This window comes from Cibotium barometz, chromosome 42 (genome assembly GCF_041138505.1).
Source record: "Cibotium barometz isolate CiBa-2024 chromosome 42, ASM4113850v1, whole genome shotgun sequence".
Taxonomy (NCBI): domain Eukaryota; kingdom Viridiplantae; phylum Streptophyta; class Polypodiopsida; order Cyatheales; family Cibotiaceae; genus Cibotium; species Cibotium barometz.
The window spans coordinates 861,435-888,617 of NC_141087.1; the positions used below are offsets into that span (position 1 = coordinate 861,435).

The following is a 27,183-nucleotide window of genomic DNA, read 5'->3' on the forward strand; positions in this document are numbered from 1 at the left end:
ATGAGTCCTACTAAAAATCGAGCAAAAACCTCCGAGCAAGCCAAAAAGCGAGCAAGATTCTACAAAGTCTTTTAGTTATTTCTTGCTGGTGGTGCCTAAGTGCTTGTCTAGGTAGAGACTCATGTGGTTTCAATATATTGGAAATTAGCTTTCTTTCCTCATTATGGTGAAAGACAGTCCTTGTAACCACTATGGAAGCCTTGGAAGATAAGTTACTTACTCAAGTATGAGAAATATTCTATGCACCAATCCTCTCCATAAAACCTACTCTCCACCAACATCCTTATAAGGTAGCCAAAAATTGCTGGATATTGTCATTCTTTCCTTCACATATGCTTTACATAAACTTAAACACACACACACACACACACACACACACGAAGAATATAAGACAAATGTTAACTTGAGTTGTAATACAATTATACATAGTGAAATCCTATACATAATATTAATATATATATATATATATCACGGCACCCACGACATCTGAAACCCTATTCACACTCAAACAAGGACATATCAGCCACTTCATGAGACGTGGCATTAATGTGAGAAAAGAAGACCCACAAAAGTGAGAAGACAGTGGGGGCGAGAGGCATGACTGCATATCAACCACAAAGAAGGCTTTGTGTGGGGAGGGAGCCTACTACACAAAGGCAATGATGCCATTCCAAAGGGTCTTGGATTTGAGGCCAAACACCATGGCTTTAGAAAAGGAGAGAGCGAAAGAGGTGGACAAAGAGAAGGACACGACTTCAGGAGGGAGGTCTTGGACATGTAGAGGAAATCTTGGTGGCGGTCCTCTCATCATCATCATCATTGGCAGCAACCCTTTCATTATCATTATCATCTTGAACTTGACTTAACTCTTAGTGCATCATCATTGTCATTCATAAGCATCAGCCCTCTCATCGTCGTCATCATCATCCATCATCATCACAGCACCATCAACCCTCTCGTTGTCATCATCATCATCACCATCCACCCTCTCATCATCACACCATCACTTCTCTCATTATGGTCATCATCATCATCATCATCATCATCATCATCATCAGTAGCTTCAGCCCTCTCATCATCATCATCAGCAGCAGTAGCTTTAGCTCTCTCTCACAGGAGAGAGAGCGAAAGAGGTGGGCAAAGGTTGCAAGGTGCAGAATCATCAACAGATGCTAGGATCAGCATGCAGCTTCATTCAACCAATTGTTGGAGGGACTAGCTAGTTCCATTCGGAGCAGTCGTCCACATTGTACAGTATACATGAGCCCAATGGGAAACATAAAAATAGAGCCATATAAGCCACAAGAATTTTCCCTGTTAGCACTCCTTACCTGTAGCCATCCGTGCCGGTGCGGATGGCTACAGTCAAGTTTTTGTAAAAATTTCTCTCTCTCTCTCTCTCTCTCTCTCTCTGTGTGTGTGTGTGTGTGTGTGTGTGTGTGTGTGTGTGTGTGTGCTGCCTTTAGCCATCCACGCCGGCGCAGATGGCTACAGACAAGAAAAGGGAGGGAGGGACAAAGACCCAAAAACTTACCTGTAGCCATCCGTGCCGGTGCGGATGGCTACAGTCAAGTTTTTGTAAAAATTTCTAAAATGGAACCTCAAAGCATCACGCCATAAGTGTTTTTCTATTAAATAATTATAGTTTGAGCATCAACTCCTCATAAGTGTTTTCCTTGTTTGATAACTATACTTTGAGCATGAACTCATAAGTGTCTCATAAGTGTTTTCCTTGTTTGATAACTATACTTTGAGCATGAAGTCTACGTTCAAACTTAATCAAATGAAACATAGTTCTTAGTGTATTGTTTTAACTACCTTCTCCTTTAGCTTAGGGAGTAGCCAAATATTTTAACTACCTTCTTTTCTTGCCTAGGGTGTATCCGTCTACATGGGTGTGGATGTCTACACCCAACATTTTGTGTGTGTATATGAGAGAGAGAGAGAGAGAGAGAGAGAGAGAGAGAGACACACACACACACACACACACACACACACACACACATATGGTGAGTGTGATTGATAGAGAGAGTGTGTTTGTGTCAAGAGAGAGAGAGAGAGAGAGAGAGAGAGAGAGAGAGAGAGAGAGAGAGATATTCCTTCTTTCTTTTCATTAGAGTGTAGCCATCCATGCGGGAAAGAATATCTAAACACAAAATATAGAGAGAGATGGTGTGTGTCTGTGTTTAAGTTTATGTTAAGCATATGTGGAGAAAAGAACGACAATATCCAACAAGCCTTGGCTACCTTATAAGGACATTGAAGAGTAGGTTTTATGGAGAGTATTGTTGCATAGAATATTCCTCACACTCGGAGAGTAAGTAACTTACCTTCCAAGGCTTCCATAGTGGTTACAAGGATTGTCTTTCACCATAACGAGGAAAGAAAGCTAATTTCCAATATATTGAAACCACATGACTCTCTACCTAGACAAGTACTTAGGCACCACCAACAAGAAATAACTAAAAGACTTTGTAGAATCTTGCTCGCTTTTTGGCTTGCTCAGAGGTTTTTGCTCAATTTTTAGTAGGACTCCTTCTTCATCAGTGGAATTTATATATGGATAGCATGTCTTTGTAAGAGGAGAGTAATCTATGGATGTCTCAACTTCCAAAGGAGTAAAATATTTTGGAGGATATTCTTTATACCTTTCAAAATCCAAAGGTTTTGTTCCGTCAATGTTGAAGTTGCTTTTACCATCAAAAAACTTCGAAGTGTTCATTTGAATTTCTTGTTGACCCTTGGTAGTGGATGATCACGAAGCATTAGGAACTCAATGGAGTCTTTTTGGGCCCTTTAATTTGCCATTGCCTAATGGAGGTGATTAAGAAATAGACAAATAGGGAGATTACATGTGGATTGAAACCAATGGTTTGTAAGAGCCTAGAAGGTAGTAGTCAAACTTAGAATAATAGGCTAAATAGGCTCTTTTTAAATTTTCAAAATCAACTAAAACTCAAAAATTTAAAACGTATATGCATTTTTTCCCTATTTTATATAGAAAAGGATAGCTGCAGCCTGCAGCAGCCTGCAGCCATCATTAACTAAGGTCTCTAAAGTGATAGTCACAAAAGCGCTTGCATATGATATTGGTAGCAGTACCTTGGAAGTTGTAGTGGCCAAAGCGCTCGTTGAAATAAAGCAAGAAGTGCAATTCTATGAGAGCGTAGCTGCCTTTGAACCACACATGCCCTTGGTTGCTGGCGATGCTCAAGACCAAGGAAGCATAAACTTGACGAATGAGCAACTAGTTGCAAGTGACGATGCAACTGAGGTATGTCCTTACTTCTTAGTTGTAAAGCAAATTATTTTTAGTTGTATCATTTTACGCTTCCTAACTTCTATATTGACATGTTGATAGACTGCTTTTGAAGTGGACAAGTTTGCTATGCGCGTAGGAGGAACGCGGCCAAAGTCAGAGGGTCGAGATGCATCCCTTTGGCACTACATACCTGCCCTCAGAGCCGACATAGTGCGGGTTTTTCATTTAGACTATGCAGAGATCGCCTATGCCGAGCTCCTAAAATGTAAAGCACTTAGTGCAGTCTTGTCGGAGAACCCCTTAGCCTCGAACATAAATAAATGTATTTTGGTAGCTAGGGAAGCTGCCTTGTATTGCTTCACGGGCAACCATCCTGGCTCAGTTTTAGGCCATTGTGCCCTTTCTCAGGCTCAAGGAATCAATGAGCCGAGTGATGTATTCCAAAGCTTAGGCCAGAAACCAGCCTCTAGAACTCTCTCTCCTGAGGTCTTCCAAGAGCTTATTCAAAAGATGTAATGCAAACTTCTCTTCCAAGTTTAATAAAATTTTTTTGTTGTGCATTGTAAGTTGTGATTTTTCCTGGCGTACTTGTGATATACCATTTCAAGCCTCGCAATTTTAAGATTTTGTTCATGTGTTCATAGAAAATATTGTTTAGGATTTATTTTAATTGAGATCGTGATTAAAAAAAGTAATCGAGATTGGGTTAGAGCGGTATGAAAAAATATTGTATTTATAGATGTAAACACACTCACATATATGTATATATATATGTACATATATGTATATATATACATATATATATGTGTGTGTGTGTGTGTACCTATATATATATATAAGATTCTGGGGCTATTGAATGATATATATATACATATATATATATATATATATAAAAGATGTATAGGATATATATATATATAAGACATAAGATATTATAAGATTTTAAGGCTATTATAAGATATATATAAATATATATAATATCTTATATAAATATATAAGATTTTGGGGCTGTTAGGGCACCTAAAGGGTCTTATGAGCCTCACCAGACCAAAGACATAAAAAAAAAACCATGTGCGCTACGGTGCGTAAATCGACATTTTGACCTGGTCAAAGTACCGATTAACGCACCGTAGCGCACATGGCATTTTTTTAAATTTTTTTAATTTTTTTGGCCTTGAGGCTCATAAGGCACTCTATAAGGGTCTCTAGGTGCATTTATAGGATCTACCTTTTTTGTATATATAAATAAACATACATATATATATATGTGTATATGTATGTGTGTATATACGTTTGTGTGTGTATATATATATATATGTGTGTGTGTGTGCACCTATATATATATATATAAGATTCTGGGGCTATTAAAAGATATATATATATATAATATATATATATATATAAAAGATATATAGGATATATATACATAAGACATAAGATATTATAAGATTTTAAGAATATTATAAGATATATATAAATATAAATAATATCTTATATAAATATATAAGATTTGGGGCTGTTAGGACACCTAAAGGGTCTCATGAGCCTCACCAGACCAAAGATATCAAAAAAAAAAAAAACCATGTGCGCTACGGCGCGTAAATCGCCATTTTGACCTGGTCAAACTAGCGATTAACGCGCCGTAGCGCACATGGTATTTTTTTTTATTTTTTTTATTTTTTTTGCCTTGAGGCTCATAAGGCACTCTATAAGGGTCTCTAGTTGACTTTATAGGATCTACATTTTTTGTATATATAAATATTCATATATATGTGTGTGTGTGTGTACATATATATATATATATATATATGTGCATATGTATATATACTTGTATATGTATATATATGTGTGTGTATATATGTTTGTGTGTGTATATATATATATGTGTGTGTGTGTGTGTGTGTGTTTTTCCTGTGTGTATAGTGCTTTTATATTTTTTAAATGAAATGTTCATTGGCACTGAGCATACAAAAAAAATGGACTCAACAAAGAATGTAACACAACTCACAAAGCTTTCATTAATGTGTGAAAAAGCTACAAAGGAATTTGGGAACATTACAAAATTTTGTAGGGAGAATTACAAAGTGGGTTAGCCTATTGAGGTAGAAGGCTACGCTCTAAACGTAGACGTAGGGCTAGGGACATATCTACAGGCTTCAAAGTAACTCTCTTGGCATGTACCATAGCCAGCACTGAGTCTTCAAAAACAGAAACTACAATATCTTCAGCAGCTTCTTGAAGAGCTTCAAGAGCTGTGCTCTGTATGCGGTCAACCCTGTCAGAATATTTTTCCATTGTTTCTCTCACCAGTCGAGAGAATGGTGCCTTGGGGATGAGAAGATCTGTGCTTTTCTGATATTTCCTAATCTCTCGTAGCGCGACTGTCCCTGGCCTCCATTTTCTCTTCTTCTTTGTAACTGGTGGAGGCGGTGGTGGTCTTTGATTCTCCCACGGTGGTCGTTCAGACCTGAACTTCTTTTTCTTTTGTGCACGCTCTTCCTCTTCTTGTTGGTCCCGAAACTTGCCCTCCATTCTTTTACCACACTTCTTGACTGGCCGTCTGGATGTTGTGGCTGCCTGTGGCTGTGCTTGGCTTGCCCTCCTTGCGTCCTCTTTGGGCTGCTGTCTCTTTTGCATTTCTGTCTCCCAAGCTGCCCTCACAAGAGCAAACTCTTTGTTAATGGCATCTTTCGTGATGCCGTAGGACAAGAGCTCGACCTCCCTGTTCTGTAAGATAACCTCTAGCTATTCTAGGGTGTCGGCCTCAATTACAATCTCCGGTGGTTGCCCTTGACCTTCCTCGGCTTCTTTTCGACGCCGCTCTTCTTCTGCTTCTCTACTAGGCTCTGCTTCTTCAGCTTCCTTCCTGCGTTGCGCTTCTTCGGCCTCCTTCCTGCGCTCTTCTTCTCTCATCTCCTTTGCCTCTTGCTCTGTTACGATAGGTAGACTTGTCCTTTTTGCTGTAGCAGGTAGTGGGCCGAGTTGATCGAAAAACCGCAAGTCTTGCTCCTGTTCTTCTGGCATGGCCTAGGTATGTACGAGTGCAAGAGATAGTGGGAGGGCAAGAGAGAGTAGAGCACAAAGAAGAAATTGAAATGTGGTGGCTATAAATGAAAAATGACTTAAATATGTCTATAAATATAATTTTTTAAAACATTAAGAAAATTTAAAAACACAAAAAGATTATAATCAGAGAGTTTAAGCCCATGAGGAACCACACCGACGCTTGCTTGCTACCCACTGCCGTAGTCTCTTCCTAGCATTTGATCTGTTGTATCCTTCAGTTCTTCTTGCATTAACAGTTTTCATTATTTGACGCCTAAGAGACAAATTACTGCGACTTTTCTGCCTTTTTTTGCCAACCAGAGCGCGATAGAACCAGTTGAACATTTCATGGAGTGCATTACTCTTGACTTTGCCACCACCATGGCGAGTGCCCTTAAAATACACGGCCTTTGCTTGGTAATGTGATTTCTCCATGCCTTGATTGCTCCAAAGTGCTAAAGAGCCATATCTATCGAGAAAAGTATGGCCCATGTGCATACAATATATGCTGCATAGAAAATTACAAAAAGTCAACAAACAGTATGAAGAACATACTACAAGGACACAAGAAATACAACATTACCATGTAGTGAGTAATGTGTGTTTCTCCCCATGCCTCGACCATTTCTTCTGTGAATCTACAAGTGGCTTGTTTAAGTGCCTCAATACCATGGTCATCCAGGTGAGGTCGCTCTAGAAGATCGACCATTTTATTACACACCTCCCATACATGTGCACGTTTTAGGCCAAGCCTGGCATCATTTCCTTGATATGTTGTGACATCACATATCTTCTTCCAAATTTCAAAGTCAGTGTGGCTATGAGAACCCAAGTGGTTTGATAGCAAGTGTCTTGCCTTTGATCCACCCATGCAAATTTTATTAGGGTTGTCTTGTGTAGGGTTTGATTTTCTGTCCTTTGTCAAGACCACTGCTCCAGCATGTAATCCCATAGAGGAAAGTACACCCTCTAGTGCACGTATTGACTCTTCTCGTCGATCTTCGGGCTCCATGTTCCAGACATAGTTTATGTGGAGCATCAATAGCTTATCCAAAATCCTGAGTCTTGCATGTAATGTGCACACATGCACTTGACATAGTGGAATTTCCAAGATTGGGTTCCAAGCATTGTCCTCCTGGTCACGACTAGGTGGCTTGCTCTGGTCACAACTTAATCTGCCATTATGCCATACCTTTGATCCTTTCCTCTGTTCAGCATAAAAAACGATTGCTTTTTTTGCACCCACCTGTTTTTGACTTTTGCCTTTGCTAGGTTGTTTCCCTTTTACTCTTGAGTCTACTGCTGTCTTGGAATGACAACAGTAAACACATGAGAATATAGTATTCGCACCTGTTTTACAACCCAACATACACTTTAAGGTTTTTAGATCGCCACCCATTCAACGTTAAAGCAGCCTATTCCGGGAACATCAAGCTTCTGACCATTGACCTGACAAGAGACGACATGTTGAATGCCAGACCGTTCAAAATACCACCTCAAGGTATCATGGTTCTCTTTTGGGAGGACCCATGCTGCTTGCCACCAGATGTTCTTCTCTGATTGAATGCCGTAGTAGTCTTGCTTATGCCCTTGACCCCTATTGTTGCTGTCTTCAGTTGCATCCAACTCTTGGGTCTCTAAAGGCTTTCCTCTAAGTGCTCGGCTCATCAAGGTTAAACTAACACGCTCCAGTCTTTGACCTTTAACCACTTAACATTCATCCAGCTTCAAGACAAACACGGCATTTCCACCTGTCTCTTCAAGTGTGAGGCCATAGTACTGAATCATTGCTTTTTGTAGCACTTCCATGTCAATGTAGACATTGTTATATGCATTGTATTCAAAGGGTTTGATTGTTGGCATTGGCATAATATCCTCCACCCACTTGTACCCACCCTCGAACATGGATGCAATATCACCATTAGCACACTTCTTTGCCATCTGTAAGCTATAAAGTGTTGGAAGCAAGGATTACATAACTCCCTTTGCTCGCAACCCTAAAGTGATTGACCTGTTCATTGCTCTGTAACCTTTCTGGCTAATACCTGCTGAGTCACATATATCAAGCATCTCTTTGGGGGTGACAATTTCTTTGATTTCCTTCAAGAAATGTTGACGAAGGGTCTCCCACAGCTTATCATTACCAGAACCTGTTATCATTTCCATAATATCCTTCTCCTGAAGGACATGCTGAAGAAGGGAGGCATTAACATTGTCCTAAGCGTTGTTACATCCTAGTATAGCTGTTGCACAAGCCCTACAATCGCAAGAGTCACCCATGAGAGATGCTTTATTCATTAATTGCTTCTCAAAGCTACTATAATTCCTACAAAAATTTTTACCTGGTTGTCTGTTTATGTCTCTTGCATGCGCCTGCTGTCTTAGAAAGCAACCCAACAGCTTTACGTTTTCTTTGCCTTGCGTGATATCCCATGGGAAGGTGAGTGAAATGGTGAACACGACGCCGAAGATTACGAGTGGAGTGTTGAAGACGAACATAATTATTGGTAAATTGATTTATTGTGCGCACACGATCCGCTAGATTATTCTTCTGCACCTCAAGCTCCTCTGAGAGCTCTTTAATCCTCTGCATCAAACTATTGATCTGCTTAGTCGATGCCGCTTGAAGCTGGTCGTCGAAGGCAAATTGTGTTTGCCTCTTTTCAGCTGCCTCATCTAGCCACAACATGTGTAATCTCCTACAATAGCCAAGAAGCCCATTGAAACCATCACCAACAAACTTAAGAAAACTTGTAATGCTTTTGAATGGTGGAGGGGCACCAGATATTGGATCTGGTGGATAAAGATTTTCGTCAATCCAAAGATCAATGGCCTTTGCTCCTTGCATTCGAAGCTGATTGTATGAAATATTGGGTGCAACATGCCTACTGCGTAGGGTTGCGTATTCTGTCTCCAAATCAACCTGAAGGCGGATCTTAGAAGGCTTATTGGTGATGTCTTGTAGTGCCATCTACAAGAAAGTAGGCTTGTAAGCTTGGGTTGAATAGGAGTGGAAGGAGCAGGATATGGTATCAAAAAATAATGGGAAGAATGGAGATGAGGGTTGCTTCTCTAGAGCTGCATTGTGGATAGAGAAAGAAGCCAGAAAGGGAGCCAAAGAAACATAGAGAGGGTTGGCAATGGTGAGACGAAAATGCAAAGGAGACAATGCATCATGGGAAGCTTCTTTAGTGCAAGCTATGGCTGCTAAGCAATATAGAGAGAGAATACTTCATGAAAAGGTTCTTCTGTGCTACTACTGTGGGTTTGGAGAGAGAACCAAGTATTGTAGAAAGAATGCTCCTGGTAAGCTTCTTCCTTGCAAGCCATGGCTACTACTGTGGGTTTGGAGAGAGAAGGCTCATTTAGGAGTACAGACCTGCTAGCTATGGAGAGAGGACCAAGTACTGTAGAGAGCTTCCCTGCAAGCCATGGCTACTGCTGTGGGTTTGGAGAGAGAAGGCTCATTTAGGAGTACAGATCTATTAGCTATGGCTTTTGGAGTAGAGAAAGACGCTTTTTTCCATGGAGAAGGAGTGCAGGGCGTTTTAGAGAGAAGATTTAGAGAGAGAAAGAGATCTGGTGTACGCTTTTTTCCATGGAGAAGGAGTGCAGGGCGTCCATGGAGAAGGACTGCAGGGCGTTTTAGAGAGAAGATTTAGAGAGAGAAAGAGATCTGGTGTACACACAAAAAAGGGGGGAAGAAAGTGACAAATTTTTGGAATGTTTGGAGTTCGAAAAGGTTGCTGCAGGCTATGATTACTAACTGACAGCCCATTACAAAGCTTTAAAGTCACCTAGGTGGCAAGATCTAGGAATATCTCCTTTTTTTTTATTTTTTTTGTTTTTGTGAAAAATCAAATATATGCTTTTAGGACTAGGCCTCTAGGCTTGGTGAAAGATGGATTAGCATTTTAAGCATTTCACTAAACGTCCAAATTAAAGGGCCCAAGAAGACTCCATTGAGTTCCTAATGGCTATCCCTATTTTGAATGTGGTCGATACACACAATTAAGAATTGAACAGATTTCTTTCTATCTCTACTTCGAATCCTTGCATAAGCTGAGCCATCATCAAGAACCTTACATTGTCGTGATGTAAGGTTGTCTCATGATAAGTGGATAAGAAGAGTACTCTTGAACAAAGATGTGTTGTTCATTACATACATCACCAATTGTCACTTTGATTGGGCAAGCTCCAGAAAGTTCCCCTGGTAAAGAATTAGCAGCTTGTATTTGTCATCCATGATCTGTATCTATAGGCCACAGTCCCTTTGAGTAAAAAGATTTTGTCATAAGATTAATCTCCGATCCATGGTCAATAAGTGCAATTATTGGTTCATTGATATCTTCCACCTTCACAAGGGTTTCAGTCATAGCTCTGGCCCAATGAGTTCTTGAGAAGTGGCTTTTGGAAATTTTCTCTGGTTCTTCTTTGTCACTAAAATGTACATGTTTCTCCCTCCTTGAAAACTGATTGCAATACACCACATTCTGTGCTCCTTTGTCTTCATATTCTCCTTCACACTCATCTACAATTGCTTTAATTATTCGTATTACCTGAATCTTTGTCGGTTCATTGTTTGCTTCATGCAGCACTGGTATTTGGCGCTTCCTCTTGATGATATCAATGATCTCCTTGTGAAATTCTTGCTTGGCTATGCCCAAAATCTCACCCAAAGTGAAATCCACCTTGCTATTAAGAATCCTTTACTCAAGCACCTTCTTCACATCTATAGCTAGTTCAATGTCAGATTTTAACTGAAAAGTAGGACCTTTGGTTTTACCTTGTTTCGTCTCCTTTTGAGTATCCTCCATAGTTACTTTAGGCATTGTTGGAGCTGATTTTTGGTTTAGTTCCTCTTCTTTCTTGTTGCTTGATCTTGTTATCCTCTTTGAAGAACTTGGATTTTCATCTTCTTGTTTCCGCTTTTCTTCCACAATCGCTTCATGCACATATTGAGAGAGAATCAATAGGATCCTACCATCCCCTTTTTTTCCAGATACAATTACCCACTTTGCACAAATCCTTATGAGTAAACTTCCCTTTCTCTGCATTCTTCATGGAAAATGGCCAAATAGTCCTAGTTCCTACAACTTCCTTAGCACATACTTGAACCCCATAAGTAGAAACTTCAGCAAAGGACACACCAGCCATTATTTCCTCCAAAAGTTTCTTCATGCCTCCTTTCCCAAAATTTGTGTGTAAAGGTAAACCAAATTCTCTACAATGAATCTTGCCTTCTTTCTAGAAAACTAGGTTCTTCTTCAGGGCTTCTCCAAATTCATCACATTTCCTTCACATATGATCAGCAATATCACACCATATACACCCTTCTTTTTAAAATCGTTATTTTGCTCTTGATTTTGAACTTTTATCATCAAACGTGACAATTTTGAAGTTCAGGTTCAATTCTTGTATACCCTTTACAAGATGTTCAAGGACAAGTTCTCCAAGCTTTGTAAATTTTCCACTTAGTTTCTCGGTTAGCTTCTTAGGTGCTTCTTCATCACTTGAATCTGCAATACCTCCTCCAAATAACTTGTCTCTACCATTTTTTATCATTTTACAAAGCAAATTAATGGCTTCCCTAACATTTTTCCAGTTTGCCATTTTTTAATCATTTCACAAAGCAAATTAACGGCTTCCCTAACATTTTTCCAGTCTCTTGTTAAGCCCAACTTGTTGTTACTTCATCTTGAGCTCTAATTCCATTATCCTCAATAAAATGATCTATAAACTTTACAAAATTTGGAGATGTCCCATTCTTTAAAGCGTCCTAGTTGATCTGTCACTGTCTGTGTGGCTTTTCAAATCCTCTCCTCCAAGTTATGTTGTTGTTGGCTCGTTTGTTGTTGTTGAGAAAAAGCAACAAATTATTGCATCATCTGTTGCATCGCCATCTCTTTTGAATTCGTCATCGATCTCCACTCTTATTCCGACGGATTTTGCATTGGGTTCACCAAAGTTGTCAGGATGCACGTTGTTTGATATGGAAGAGATATCGGATGGGCACCTGATCTCTTGTGAAGAGAGAGATAACAAAACAAACACAAGATTTAACAGTAAAAGAACATTGAAACATCGAAAACTTAACACTCACCGGATAATTTTGTTTCCCAAAGTGCACTCACCGATGGTGGTGGAACACTCTTGGGAAGGTAGGGATCCGTGGTAGTCATAGGAAGTCGGCTTTCTTTTTCGTCTCTTCTACTTCGAGAGAGAGAGAGATCTGGTGCAAACAAATTGACAATAAATTACTTACCTACTCGGAATAGATGATTGCAAAGTACTCGACAATAGAGAAGAGAAATACTTCTTATAAGATAGAAGCATACACAAGAGAGTATTTGGACACAGAACTCTCTATGCATATGCCCTTCTTTCAATGATCTCTACATGTTCTCTTATAACTTTCTTATATAGGTCTTGCTTTTTACAAAAATTAAAGCAAAAGCTGCTTTATTTAACTAAAATTCATAAAGCTAACTATCAAAAAACTCACCGTGCTTTTGTATTTTTTCCCCCTAAAAAATTGGTTTTAGTAAAACATGTCCTTCACTTTTTTTTTATGCATCTTTTTCTCAAAATAAAGCGCCATAAATATTATTTTAGGCTTTATCCTTATCCAAGATTTTTTCCAAAAAGCTTTGTCCTCTTTTCCAAAAAGAAGAGCTTTATTATTTTTCATATCTTGGGGACGCAACGTGACACGACATCATCCCTGTCTACCATCTACTTGCTCCCATCCTCCCACTCTCCAGGAATTACCCATCAGCCGACCTTCCACCCCAATCCTTCGGTCCTGCCCATGCACTTGCTGCAGGCCATTCACTAGCCCCTGTCCATGCATGTCCTCTCAGAAGCCATGCTAGAACTAGTATCTAACAAATAGTCATGTATTTCTTCCTCAATTGACCCTAGGATAGGACATTGATTTACACTCTTCTCCATCAATACTAGACTTATGTTGTCTCTGTCGTTTTGTTTTCTAGGCTGGTAATAGTTTTGTAACCTAAGAATCATCAACTCAATTGAAAAGAATAAGGGTTACCTAGCTAATCAAGCTGTTGATCCTTTGGTTGGGGCTTCACTACTTTTGCACAGCCACACAAGTATAGAGTTTTGTTTTAGTAGCCTGTATATTGCTATAATTATAATATTCTATCCACCTTTAGTAAATACTGCACAAAATTTACAACCTCGCCTTTCTTACACATTTCTAAAGCTACCGAAACATGGTAAATAGTCGAGAAGGGTAGTTGTGTTGTATGCAGGTCAAGAAGAAGTATAGCTTAGCTGATAATACAGAACGAGTTCCTCTAAAGCATCTAATTTTCAAAGGATTGTTGTTTGTAGCCAAGATCATGCTCCACACAAATAGGTGCATCATTCCAATGCTTAAGTGTTTTAAGTTTAAGCATGCATGAGAATTATTTTTGAGAATGTGGCTAATAAGGTCTCCTAGATAGGTCAAGGTAAAAGTGTTGACACTGTTGTCATTTCCTATTTATTGGTTGGATTTAGTAACCAAAAACTTAAAATCTTTAGTGATCACTAGCTGGAAAGGGGCTAATGTCGGTTATATATTAACCTAGTTACAAGGTTGAACGAGGTTTAGATGATAGATCTCCCAAGACTGGTTAATACTGGTTGTGAGGTGTTTTCTATCTCTTGAGGGACTCTACTCCCTTGATTATGAAGAACCTATTTATAGCAGTTGGGTAGTGTGTATTATCCTTATCCTGAGCCTGAGGAAAAAACAAATAGAGAGTCATACTGCCTCTGTTTATTTATTTCTTTTGACCTAAAAAAAAGTATCGAAAAATACATGCAAGGATATAAATAGATAAAGGCAAGTAGACCATTGTAATGAATCTCATGAACGGCTATGATAGCAAGGCGGTAACTTACTCGAGGCTTAGGTTTCTATGGGATTAGGTGGAATGTAGTCCCTCTAGAGCTCTTAAATATAAATAATCTAAGTAGTGCTAAATTGCAAAAAGCTCTATAATTTAGACTTAGTAAAGCTGAGCTATTAGGTTAATCTATAATCTATATTGTATAACCTACTAGCTATTGATAATGGAGTTAAAGGTTTGGGGTTAGTAAACTTGACCGATTATTTAGAGATGTTTATTGTGTGAGTTCTAGGTAGGTCTAAGAGGTCCTAATTAGTCACATTCAGATTACTAATGAATGTATCATATAATGCACTACATGCTATAACGTTTTTATGATAAATGTTACAATGATGTAGTTTTGTTGTAATACTTTGGTGCTCCTCTCAATGGAGCGGTCAGGTAGAGCACATGCAATGGAATAGAGGAGCGAGGAGCAATTGAACCATGAAGGTTGATGCGGTGTAGCAGACTCATCGAGGATGACTTTGCAGTTAGGAGGGGGAGAAAAATATCAACCCTTAAATTTTAGCCATTTTTGTACATATTTTGGGACAATCTCGGGATTTTGCACAGCATAATAGGTCATTTTAGACATATGCATGGATGCATGATATCAATTTTGTGTGATTAATTTTTAGGTATGTGTCTGTTTGATAGTGTATATGGGCTATATTAAAAGAAAATATCAATGTGGAAGAGGAGTATTTGGGTGGTTAGGGATACTAGAGGGGACTGTAGCTAGTGTTATTGGAGAGGTGTTAGATATGGGGTCTCTTTGGATATGGGGGTCTCTTTGGTTATGTTGTCATGCTTTTGGTTGGGGTGAATGTTCTTGGACAGTGGTATGGTGTGCCGCGACTCTTATGGGGTATGGTCGCTGGCTTTTGGTCGTCCGTGGGCTGGCCATAGCAAATCATCGGCCAGTATTTTATTCGAAAATCTATGATCATGTGAAGCAAGATAGTTAACTCTGGAGCCATTAGCTAAAACTATGTTTGGACTCGAGCGTTTCAAGCTTGCCGGGTGAGAAGTGAGCTTTGTTAAACCATCATTGTGAGGGGGTAGTAAGCTTCTTTCTAAACCACTGTGTATATTCATTGTCGATAACTGAGTGTCTAAGTGGTTTGGAGGCAACAACTAGTAAAATATTCCAACTGTCCCATCTTTCAAAACAATTGATTGTAGAACTAGCAAACCTGAGCAGTTAATAGTTTCGTCTTCTTGTGTGTTACATAAATTACTCAATCAACGGATTGTGATGCGAGCTGTGACACTGCATCCCCAGCATAGATATTCCATTTTTGCTATTAGCTAGCAATGCTTCATGTGCAATTGAAGAGAAAGTAGATGAGTAGAGGTCCTTGGAGACAATAGGACCATGGCAAAGTGACGTGAGCTTAAATAGGATGCTCGTAGAGTGATGCCATGTGCAAAGACATCCGTAGGATAGACCATAGTGGAGGTGGAGATAGAATTGGAGGCCAAGAGGGCAGTGTTCGAACTCTTAGTGAAGGAGATCTTCAATGTTACTCCGTGGAAGCCTCCCCCCACGAGGATGAGACTCCATAGACCTTAGACCTTATCTGTATGGGCTCCATGCTCGAATGGAAAAAGCATCTTCCTTTGCTTTATGATGGACGCTTCTAACTAGTGACTTTAAAAGTTTTCTTCTTCTTATAGAAGATTTGCAATGTCCATTGCAACCCCAAGTGTCACCTAGTACTTTGTCTCTGTGGATGGAGGACTGATTGAACACAACCTGAAAAGAAGCCGCCATCATCGCCGGACCTAGATCGATCGCGGGTAAACAGGCAAGCTAGAGAGAGGTAGAGCAAGGTTATACGTATATATTTATATATAACTGCTAGTGTGAGTGTGGGTGTGTGTGTTGGTGTTGGTGTATATACTATACAGTATATAGTGTTATTTAAAAAATAAATAAAAACTAAAAAACTAAAAAGTAAAAAAATTACAAATGATAAAAATTTAAAAAAAAAAATCAAAAATACAAAAATCTAAACTAAAAACAAAAGGAATTAAACTAATATATATATATATATATATTGTGTATATCTATACATGTGTGTGGAGACCTTTAAAACAAGTTTTTAATATTTTCTGGTGCTGTTTAGAAACAAATCTAAATTGGGATGATTGGGAAGTGTGAATATCGTAAATATACTAAATTTGCATGTGCATTGCATAGGTAGCTTAGCAGCACTTGGATGGGATTAGTATTTTAGTTAAAACTATCACCATTTTGAAATCTGTTATACAAATTGAGTTTTGTGTAAATCCTTGTGTCTCGATTTCAAGTTTAAGTTTGGAGAATAACCGTTGTGTTATATACGCGTTAAAGTCTCATTTATACTAGACGACACACGAAGGCAACCATTAGTTAGAGTTGACTTGGGTTAGGGTTGAGTTGGACTACACGCATTATAAGTAGAGTGTGTAGGAAGACGTCAACATCTCTTCTAGAAAAACACCCGTATGTGATGGCAAACCCCAATCTCATGTTTGTTGCTAATAAATTGAAGCAACTAGTATTGGACCCGCGCGTTGCTACGGCGGCAGGTAGAGTTCCAGAAAAAATAGGCTCAGTTTCTCCAATTTAGGTCATGTTTTAAGTAAACAATACATTATTTCAAGTGACTTCATATATACATATTTCAAAATAACATCCATGTCTCGTAGATTTATAGCGAAAACAAAAATATCATAGTAATGTAGCATACGAAGATGCAAAAAAGGACCAATATTACATATTCTCAAAATGCACCACAAAATACGTATTCTCAATCAGTAATGTAGGAATCAACAAATTGAAATCTTCTCTTATGAGAAGGATCATTCATTTGTCTCCTCATGATATGCTCTCTATTATAAAGCGGTGATCCATCCCGCACATGCTCTACTATCGATGAATGCAAAGGACCTGCATAAACGAAACAATCCTGCATAAACGAAACAACGATAAATCAAATCTTAAAAGGACCTGCATATAACGACACATAAAATCTCAAAAAAATCTTATAATAGAAAAACATAATCAAAATTACCTCGCACAATAGAACATCGAGTGGATGGTACATGAGGAGCTCTAGTATAAAACCCATAAACGAATACCAATGGACATGATGGATGTAAGAAACAACCAGTTTTCATTGGGTACTAAATACCCCTCAAATGATGCAAAGCATCTATCCATCTCTCTCCAAAACAAATAGACACCCCACTCCTCATCAGGAACACTGATCCCGTACATCTCGATGCCTTCGTCGACAACTCTTACCATAAACGTATCAATGTCATGCAATATCCTAAAATCAAAGCATAACAAATAGGTTATACAATTATTTATATATAGGTTCAAAAAATATTTATACAATGCCTAACAATTACACTTATACTTACCCATCCCTATAAGCATCAATCATAATCCCTGCTACGTGACCTGTAATAATAGGAGCTGACCATAGCGGTGGCTTTGTACAGATAGACATCAGTATAGAATGTCATGTTCCATACTTTGTAATCAAGAAAAGTTATGCAAATATAGAGAATAACTCACCTACTATCCTCGACAAAGGCATGTCCAATGTAAAGGTAATCTTAGACATGTCTGTCAAAACATAAACAACAAAAATAGGTACTTTTACCATAGACAAATATTTATAAAAAAAGAAATCACAACAAAATTAATCAAATTGTAGAACTTAAATAAGAAACCTGACTTGTCACTCTGAAGTCATCAAGATCTCCTTATAAACAATATTGTTTGTTGTAGGTGTATAACTTTGAAAATCATCAAATGAACACTCCACATTAGTGTTATCCTCAAGTAACACCTTCACAACATGAGGAGACCGTGCTCGTGACAACGCGACATACAATTGTCCATGAGTAAACACTGGAGTCACCAAATACAACCCCAAGACATTTAGGGTTTGGTCTTGTGATTTGTTTATTGACATGCCAAATGCCAGCCGCACGGAAAACTGTCTCCGCCTCATGGTGAATGGTAGTTGGGCCTCGCTGCATATAAAGGTAATCCGTGGAAGAAATACTCTTTCACCAACTTTAGTACCAGTGATGATTTCAATCTCCAAGACTTTAGAGTGAAAGGCCTTACATATCATCGGTGTACCATTACAGAGTCCACGTCTTGGATCCAAGTTACGAAGCAAAATAACAGGAGCTTCTAACTTTAAAACCAAGCAATGAGGTGGATATCTGCCCCGAAGGTCGATTGTGTTCAAAAATTCTATGGAATATAAGAATGAGTTTTCATCATTTTCAAGAATTGAATCTGCACTGAAATATTGCGTAGGCTCACCAGGCATTGTATCCAAAGCTGTCTTATTCACAATATCCACTTGACTGTTTATCCGAGCAAGAATAGCACGCTCACTAAAGTATGAAGCATATGTCGTAGTGATAGCCAATTCAGAGTATACCCAATGTACCAAGTCTTTAAGAGTCAATCTTTGCAAGACCATATTACTTGGTAGTGTCACCATCATATTATTATCGCTACAATCCACTCTCACACACATACACTAATGAAAACACACACTACTCCTCCCACACAAACTATCTCCTACATAGAAATTCTCAGGCTCTCTCTCTCTCTCTCTCTCTCTCTCTCTCATGCACACACACACACATTCTCTCACATAGAAACTCTCTCTCTCTCTCTCTCTCACACACACACACACACACACACACACACACACACACATAAATAGATTTACACACATATATATAATTTTAATTAATCAAATTTTAGATTAAATTTTAATGGTAGGGATGAGTGGTGAGGTGTGCTCACTCTCAAATAAATGCATCTTACATGTAATCTCTCTCTCTCTCTCTCTCACACACACACACACACACACACACACACACACATGCACATGCACACCCTCTTTCTCTCACATACACATGCACACACTCTCAAATGTCAAAACTCTCTCTCTCTCTCTCTCTCTCTCTCTCTCTCTCTCTTACACACACACACACACACATGTACACACATGCACATGTACACACATGCAAACACACACATGTACACACATGCACATGTACTAATGCAAACACACACTCTTTCCCTCTACACACTCTCACACATAGACTTCTATGTCTCTGTCTCTCTGTGTGTTTCTCTCTCTCTCTCTCTCTCCACTCACACACACACACACACACACACACACACACACACACACACATATACACACATGCACATGTACTAATGCAAACACACACTCTTTCCCCTATACACTCTCACACACATACACTAATGTGTGCACATGTACTTGTGTATGTGAGTGTATTTATGTGCTTGTGTGCATGTATACACATGTGTGTATGTGCAAGCTTGAGTATGTGTGCAAGTGTGCATATCTCTATATGTTGAAAGTGTGTCCATGTGTGCGAGTGTGTGTATGTGTGTTTGTATGCGTGTGTGTACGTATCATGTGCTTGTCTCTGTGTGTTATGTGTGTGTGTGTGTGTATGCATGAACATACATGTGTGCGTCGATATACATATAAATCTATTTATATATACATGCTTATATACCTATAGATATACATACATACATAATATATATACGTGTGTGTGTATGTATATTCTCTCTCTTACACATGCACATAATATATATGTTTATGTGTGTATGTGTAAGCTTGAGTATGTGTGCAAGTGTGCATATCTCTATATATTGCATGTGTGTCCATGCGTGCGAGTATGTGTATGTGTGTTTGTATGCATGTGTGTACGTATCTTGTGTTGGTGTCTGTGTGTTGTGTGTGTGTGTGCATGAATATACATGTGTGTGCGTCGACATACATATAAATCTATTTATATATACATGCTTACATACCTATAGATACACATACATACATAATATATATAAGTGTGTGTATCTGTAGGTATGTAAGCATGTATACAAAGATTTCATTGAAAGATGTGAGATGAGATCTTCTTAGATTCAAATTCAAAATTGCATTGGAAGATGTGAGATTTGGCTCCTCCTCATGCTTGCAGGAGGAGCGGTTATTTTGAATTAGCCCCACCTCCTTTGCCCATGTGGAGGGAGGTGGGGTTGTCCTTAATCCTGTATAGATATTGTATATCAAAATATCACTCACATATTATGTTGAGCGACATCATCTGGCACTTGGTAGCATTGATCATGTGCTATGCATATACTATAGCACAAACAAACACACCTTCAAAAGCAAACACACGAAATAAAGGCTTTTCGGGTGGTTTGTATTACACGATTTCCTTCTTGTTTTAGGTGCCAGAAAATTTGGAGCTTGCCCTTCTTGGATGATGACGCCACCTCAAGCAGAGCATAAGTACGTTCACATTATTCATGTTTCTTGTTGACCAGCACATGAAGTTTGTTTACGCATTAATACTCCTTAACAATACCTTCAATATTGGCAGTCAAATAGCAAAGTAAACTTCCTTTATATGTAGCAGACATCAACATGATAACATGAAGCACCTGATAGACACGAACAGAGGGGTCCCCCAGTGAGCAGACATAGTTATGGGCACAAAAGAAACACGAATGCTATTCGAGGGCACATATTATTTGTTCAGTCTCAGGAGTCCTGGGAATTTTGAATAGAGGAAAGAAAAGATATGTGGGGTATTTACTTCCACCCTCAAGTATCGTGGTTCATGCGTGTCAAAGTTGCAGGAATTCATTCAGAAGGCTAGAATGAGCACCTCAAGAGCACTGTGCACACAACCAAGAAAATAACGTTATTATTCTCAGCGTTTAATCAAAGTCGCAACAGATAATGGAGTGCTTCATGTGTTGAGAACATGTTATGTGAACCCTTACCATGCTAGATGTAAGCGAGCTATTGACCCACGAGCATCCTACTGATGTAGTTTCGGACTACATTTGGAAGGTCAGTGTACATTTCCTCAAAGAGAGGGGTAGGGGCAGCATTGTGTATGGAAAGGAATGATGTCGTGTGACCTTCCTGAGCATTTGGGAGAGCAGCTCTTTCTTTTCTTAACCATTGAACATTCCACATTCTTTTGGCCCGAAAATCATTCTCCCCTTATCTGACTTACATTCCTTTTAATTCCTTTTAGTGATTCTTGAATACTGCACATGAGTGGTGATGTAACTTTTATTCTAGTTCTCTCCATTGAAGTGACAAGTTGATGGGGCCCTCTTTTATTCTAGTTCTCTCCATTGAACTGACAAGTTGATGAGTGACAGGTTGATGGGGGCCTCTTTTCTCTGGAAAACGCATAAATCATTGCCTCTTAAAGGCTTCATATAATAGTGGCTAGACGATGGCACCACTTGAGTCACAGCACATCCAAATTCTGGACAATGAAAACAGTGAGAGATGAGAAGAGTGGTTGCCTTCGTCTGCAAGGTGCAGTCTACACGTCAACACGAGAAATATTAAAGCAAACAATCTATATTTTTTATTGGATTTTTTTGGGTTGGGGGAGGAGAAGCAGGAGAGGGGCAGGTGATCAGGCCTGAGGGTTTATGTAGGGCACTATTTAATATTACTTCATCTTGTGCCTTTTCACCTCTTATCAGTTCAAACAAGACCCTGGTACTTGAATCATTGAAACATATGCAAATGTTTGGGTTTCGGATTTATCTTTCCATCGTAGCTTTCTTACGACAGATAATGTGATACTTAGCATGAAGGGACACATGCAACTTGAGTAACAGAATGGAGCACTTTTGCAGCAGTTTTGAAAGTGAGCAGGAGCAGTATCAAGGGATCCTTTTTGCCTCTTGTGGCTTCAAGCGGAACTTGGTAGAAATACATTATCCTTCTTTTATAGCTAATACAAAAGAAGTATGAGCTTCTTGTAGGTATGTCTTTGTTCTTGAACTGCTCTGCATGCAAATACTCACTCTAGTACTTTACGATGCATTCCTACAGTAATATGAACACTATAAACTACAAAATCGTTATGGACTAATGGGGGAGAGTCCTAGCTAGAGGCTTATAGGGTAGGCACAGCATGCCTTGCTAGGTGTTGTTGGGGGAATGTAGCCACTGCATCCCCACCTAGATGCTGGTTTTACCCTTGTAGGAGGTCATGATGTTGAATAATGTAAGCGTTAAAACCAGAGCTCCAGTGCCAGTAGCCCTTTGGCCCCTACAGCACCCAGCTAGGAATCCAGGGAGACAAGCCCCTTTTCAGAAGAGGGAAGTGCCCAAAATGTCTTTAACGGTTATGTCCTTGTATCTTGGGCATTCTTGCAGTTAGACAATTCACCTTGTATGGAGTCTTCAAAGGGAACAGTTTGGACTTCCATGATGCAATGTCTTCCCATCAGGCCAAGCCTTTATACGATATTTTTCTCAGTGGGCTTTCGCAGATTTATGACTCTGACAATATCAACGGTACACCTTTTGTCTGGACTTCAGGTATGTCTGCCGTATAAACAGCTCCTGTCAGTAGGTGAGCCTTAATTGGGGTATTTGGGGTCAAGAGGAAGGTAATGTGTTCTATCATCGGGCTGTAGCTCAGTTGTTAAGGTGCTTCGTTGTCAAAACCTAGGTCATGGGTTCGAACCCTGCTGGCTACCCTGATTGATGCCTCACCCTTGAAGCTTGCCCCTGCTTTGTGGGATAAGGGGGGTCCCATGGGTACTAAGCCCGCTTCCTAACGCCCAACTTTAAAAAAAAAAGGTAATGTGTTCTTCAATGCAGTATTCGTGGTCTCACCATTTAAAGTACTCTAGATTTAATGTTGTGCATTAGTTCATGGCAGGTATTTGCAGTTAACAATGGGCCTGTAGCATGTCAGTTGGATTCTCTAGCACTCAAGGATGAGGAGGATCATGATGACTAGATGACCCGTGAGGGCTATGCAGTGTGCACCTTGGGCACTCATACATTTGAGAAAAGTGTGGTGACAATTTAATCATACTGTGATTACTTCATAGTTGTAACTCGAACAAAAATTTGGATTTCACGAGGGACATGATGATATGTGTTGTAAATTGGCTCTTAGGCTCCATCATATTGCCTATTGTGTTAGCTCATAGACGTGATACCATGTCTTGCCCTTTTTTGGTTACGATGCACCGAGTAGCAATATAATATGTGGATCACAAAGTACGCAAAGATCTAACCCTGTTTACCATGTCAACTTTAGTAGAAAGGCAAAGGTTTAAGCATTTCAACTTCATGTTAGCAAAGATTCAAACCATGATCCTACTTGTTACTAGGGGAGTACCCTAAAGGATTCTCACTAGTAGCAATAAGGACATGCCACCTGCATGCACAAAATTCCCCTTATTTACCTCTATATACGGAACTTTCCTTTGTAATATGTACCTTCTTACCCTTTTACGACCCCCCTATTGTACACTCATGTGATGTAATCCTATAATGTTTCGTGAATCCCTTAGGGAAGCAGCTTCACCTCCTACTTTTTACTCCATTGTTGGATATTTAGTTTGAAACCATGTTGTTTATTATCAGCTTATGAACAAAAAATTCAGCAATACTAGGCAAAACAGTGCTCATCCATGAATCATACACTAGAAGACTTCCAAAAACGAGGGACTAGGATAAGAGTATGGAGCCAATCTATCATGCACTTCCTAGATCATGGAGTTACCTCTTGTTGTATGCATATGTATGTCATCCCAAATACATGTACAAGTTTGACATATTTGCACACTTGACATGATAAATGCTCTTCTCATCCTCAGAAGACTTCCAAAAACGACGGACTAGGATAAGAGTATGGAGCCAATCTATCATGCACTTCCTAGATCATGGAGTTACCTCTTGTTGTATGCATATGTATGTCATCCCAAATACATGTACAAGTTTGACATATTTGCACACTTGACATGATAAATGCTCTTCTCATCCTCAGAAGACAATGACTTTGGTCTTCTTTGCTTCAATTTAGTAGAAACTGCCTTTAAGTGCATTCAAGACTTGTGTTTAGAACTAGACCTAATAGGCATCCTATGCACCAACATGGGAGCTCTAACATCTCATGGATGGTTGGCAATGGTGAGAAGGAAATGCAAAGGAGACAATGCATTATGGGAAGCTTCTTTAGTGCAAGCTATGGCTGCTAAGCAATATAGAGAGAGAATACATCATGAAAAGGTTCTTCCATGCAAGTCATGGCTACTACTGTGGGTTTGGAGAAAGGACCAACAAGTATTGTAGAGAGAATGCTCCTGGTAAGCTTCTTCCTTGCAAGCCATGGCTACTATTGTGGGTTTGGAGAGAGAAGGCTCATTTAGGAGTACAAGTCTGCTAGCTATGGAGAGAGGATCAAGTATTGTAGAGAGAATGCTCATGGTGGTAAGCTTCTTCCTTGCAAGAGCCAACACCAAGCCCTTGGACAATCAATGCCACATGAGACGGGTTATAGATGGGAGACAGCTCACAAGACAATCACGAGATCTGAGCATGGGAGTAGAGGTTCAGGAGGAGTAGCAGTGCTTTTCAAGGAGAGTTACAGCCACTGCTTCATATGGTGTGACGAGATGATCAGGCGAGGTACATGTGGGTGAGGCTGAGAGCAGACACGTGCCGATTTCTGCACATTGCCATATGCTACTTTCCCCCCAGTATGTCAGTCTATGCTACACCCAAAGGACAGTCGCCTTTCTCTATACTAGATGATGACATATGGGAATTCTCTAGAGATGGTGACATCATTCTTCTAGGGGACTTCAATGCCCGAACGGGCAACTCTCAGCAGACAATCTTTTATGACACCTCTCAGAGGAGATGCTTAGAGAGCTGGATGTGTGTGAGTTGGGGCTAGAGAGGTGTTCACATGACAGAGAGCAGATAGAGTATGGGAGATACCTCACAGAGATAACTACTACACATGGTCTGGCCATTCTTAATGGTCTACAAAGATTTCCTGGATCAGCGGGTTTCACATGCATTCCACATAGGCATGGTGCGAGTATAGTGGATTATGTTATGGCTCAGCTGAGTTTCATCCCTTGCATTTAGGATTTCACAGTGGGGGCCAAACCAGTGGGCATAGCAGTAGATCATGCTCTCTTGACGTTGTCCGTCTCATTTCAGTATAGTACAGCCCAGACATCACGAGGCATGTCACATACAAGGTATACATTTACATCAGAGACTGACTTGATTTGAAGCGTTGAAGCTTTATGCGAAATAAATTTTGTTTGATAATGAAGCTTGTCTGCGAAAGAAGTCGTTGAAGCTTGTCTGGAACGAAAAGCGTTTCGTTGAACTTGTGTGTGGGGAGGCAACACCAGTCCCACGACCTGTATAAGCAACGTAAGCATTACGCCGTTTGAGGTGGGGCAAGAGCACCCTAAGCGCCGTCCGATGTTGAAATATACAAGTGAAAAGGGTGTGTGTGGGAACAAGCTCTTGGATAGAGGCTGTAAAAGAGGAGATGTAATTGTGAAAGAACCTGTGAAAAGGTTAGGAGAATCTACTGGGAGAGAATAATGGGTAGCATGAGGGAATTTAGGAGTGTGGAGATATTCTGGGAGATATTCAGGGAAAAGAGAAGAGGTGGAGAGAATCAGGCAAGAGGTGGAGATATTCAGGGAGTGAATCATGGAGAAATCAAGGGGATTTGATGCTTGATGTAAACACTATAAATTGAGGCATAGCCCTAATGAGAATTTACTGGTTTTTGAGTATCCATGCCTACATTAATCTATGTGCTAATTATTCACTAATTACGTCTTAATCACTTACTAATCACTTTGTTAATTATGTTGATTCTAGTGTTTGATCCACCATAGCTCATCATTTAGCTCAAATTTCAACATGGTATCAGAGCCATGCCTAGAATCAACCAGATTTATGAGCCCATTAGTGAATTAATCAAGATTAGTAAGTAATTAGCAAAAAAAATCAGTTTTTAGTGAGTTTTCACTCTTCCCCTTCACCCCCAGCCAGTGGAGGACTCCATTCTCCATGCACAGTCAACATTAGGCTATGCCCTTCTAACACAAGCTAGTGAACAGCCCTAGCTACAAGCTCATCAAACGGCGCAGCAAAACGCGAAAGCGTTGAGGAGAAATCGCCGTTTTCTTCAGCGCTGATTTTTCTGAGTATTCTGGAGATCTTGAGCTCATCAAATCAAATTGAGCTAATTCCTCTTAGCCCCGGGGGTTTTCAAGCATGCTCTACAAGCTGGTGAAGATAGAAATTAATTTCATCAAGTCTACAAAGAGATCCAAGCTCTTCATCAAATCTGCAGGTGACTTTGGTAAAACAGAGATTAAGCTTTCATTATTTGGTCAAATCTTGTGTTTCTTGGCTTAATCCTCTACTAGACTCATTGCTATTGATGCCTTTGAAAGCATTTGAGCTCATTTGAAGTGGAAGGCACCAGATCTGAGCTCCCCACATACTCTGTTTTTTGCACACAAACCAGAGCATTAATTTGCTAATCAGTGATTAATCAGTGCTAATCACTGTACTTTGGTACAATTGAGGATTCAAATTAACCATTAGGTATCTGATACAGATCCCTAAAGCTTCAGATTGCAAATCGGAGTTGGTTTGATACTCCAACCATCCCGTACAAATTGGTTACTCTCAATTTAATGTAATTTCTGGTGATTTTATGCTGATAAAATTGTTGTAATTATCTATTAAACACCAGATTGAGTTGTAAAAGGGTAGACACTGCCCTTGAATCTTGAATTTGGATCAAGAGGTAAGACCCCCTTCACATCACCATGAATTCAGCACAGGAAATAGCCAAATTTAATGGAGAACAGTTTTATACATGGCAAACAAAAACCATGTATTTGCTGATGAGGAAAAATCTGTGGGGATTAGTTGAAGGGAGAGATGAATGCCCAGAGAGAGGGCAAAATGAGTGGAAGAGTAGGAATGAAAAAACATTGGGGCTTATTGCACTCAGTTTAAATGATGAGATCATTCATCATATCACAAGGATACAGTGGGCAAAAGATGC

At 39.5% G+C, this 27,183-nt stretch overlaps 2 pseudogenes; both read left to right on the forward strand.

Annotated features, from left to right (window-relative positions):
• The first annotated feature begins 15,202 nt into the window (after positions 1-15,202).
• On the forward strand, positions 15,203-23,073 carry LOC147614028 (uncharacterized; annotated as a pseudogene).
• A 1,297-nt stretch (positions 23,074-24,370) lies between these two features.
• LOC147614029 (uncharacterized) lies at positions 24,371-25,370 on the forward strand (annotated as a pseudogene).
• The last annotated feature ends 1,813 nt before the right edge of the window (positions 25,371-27,183 follow it).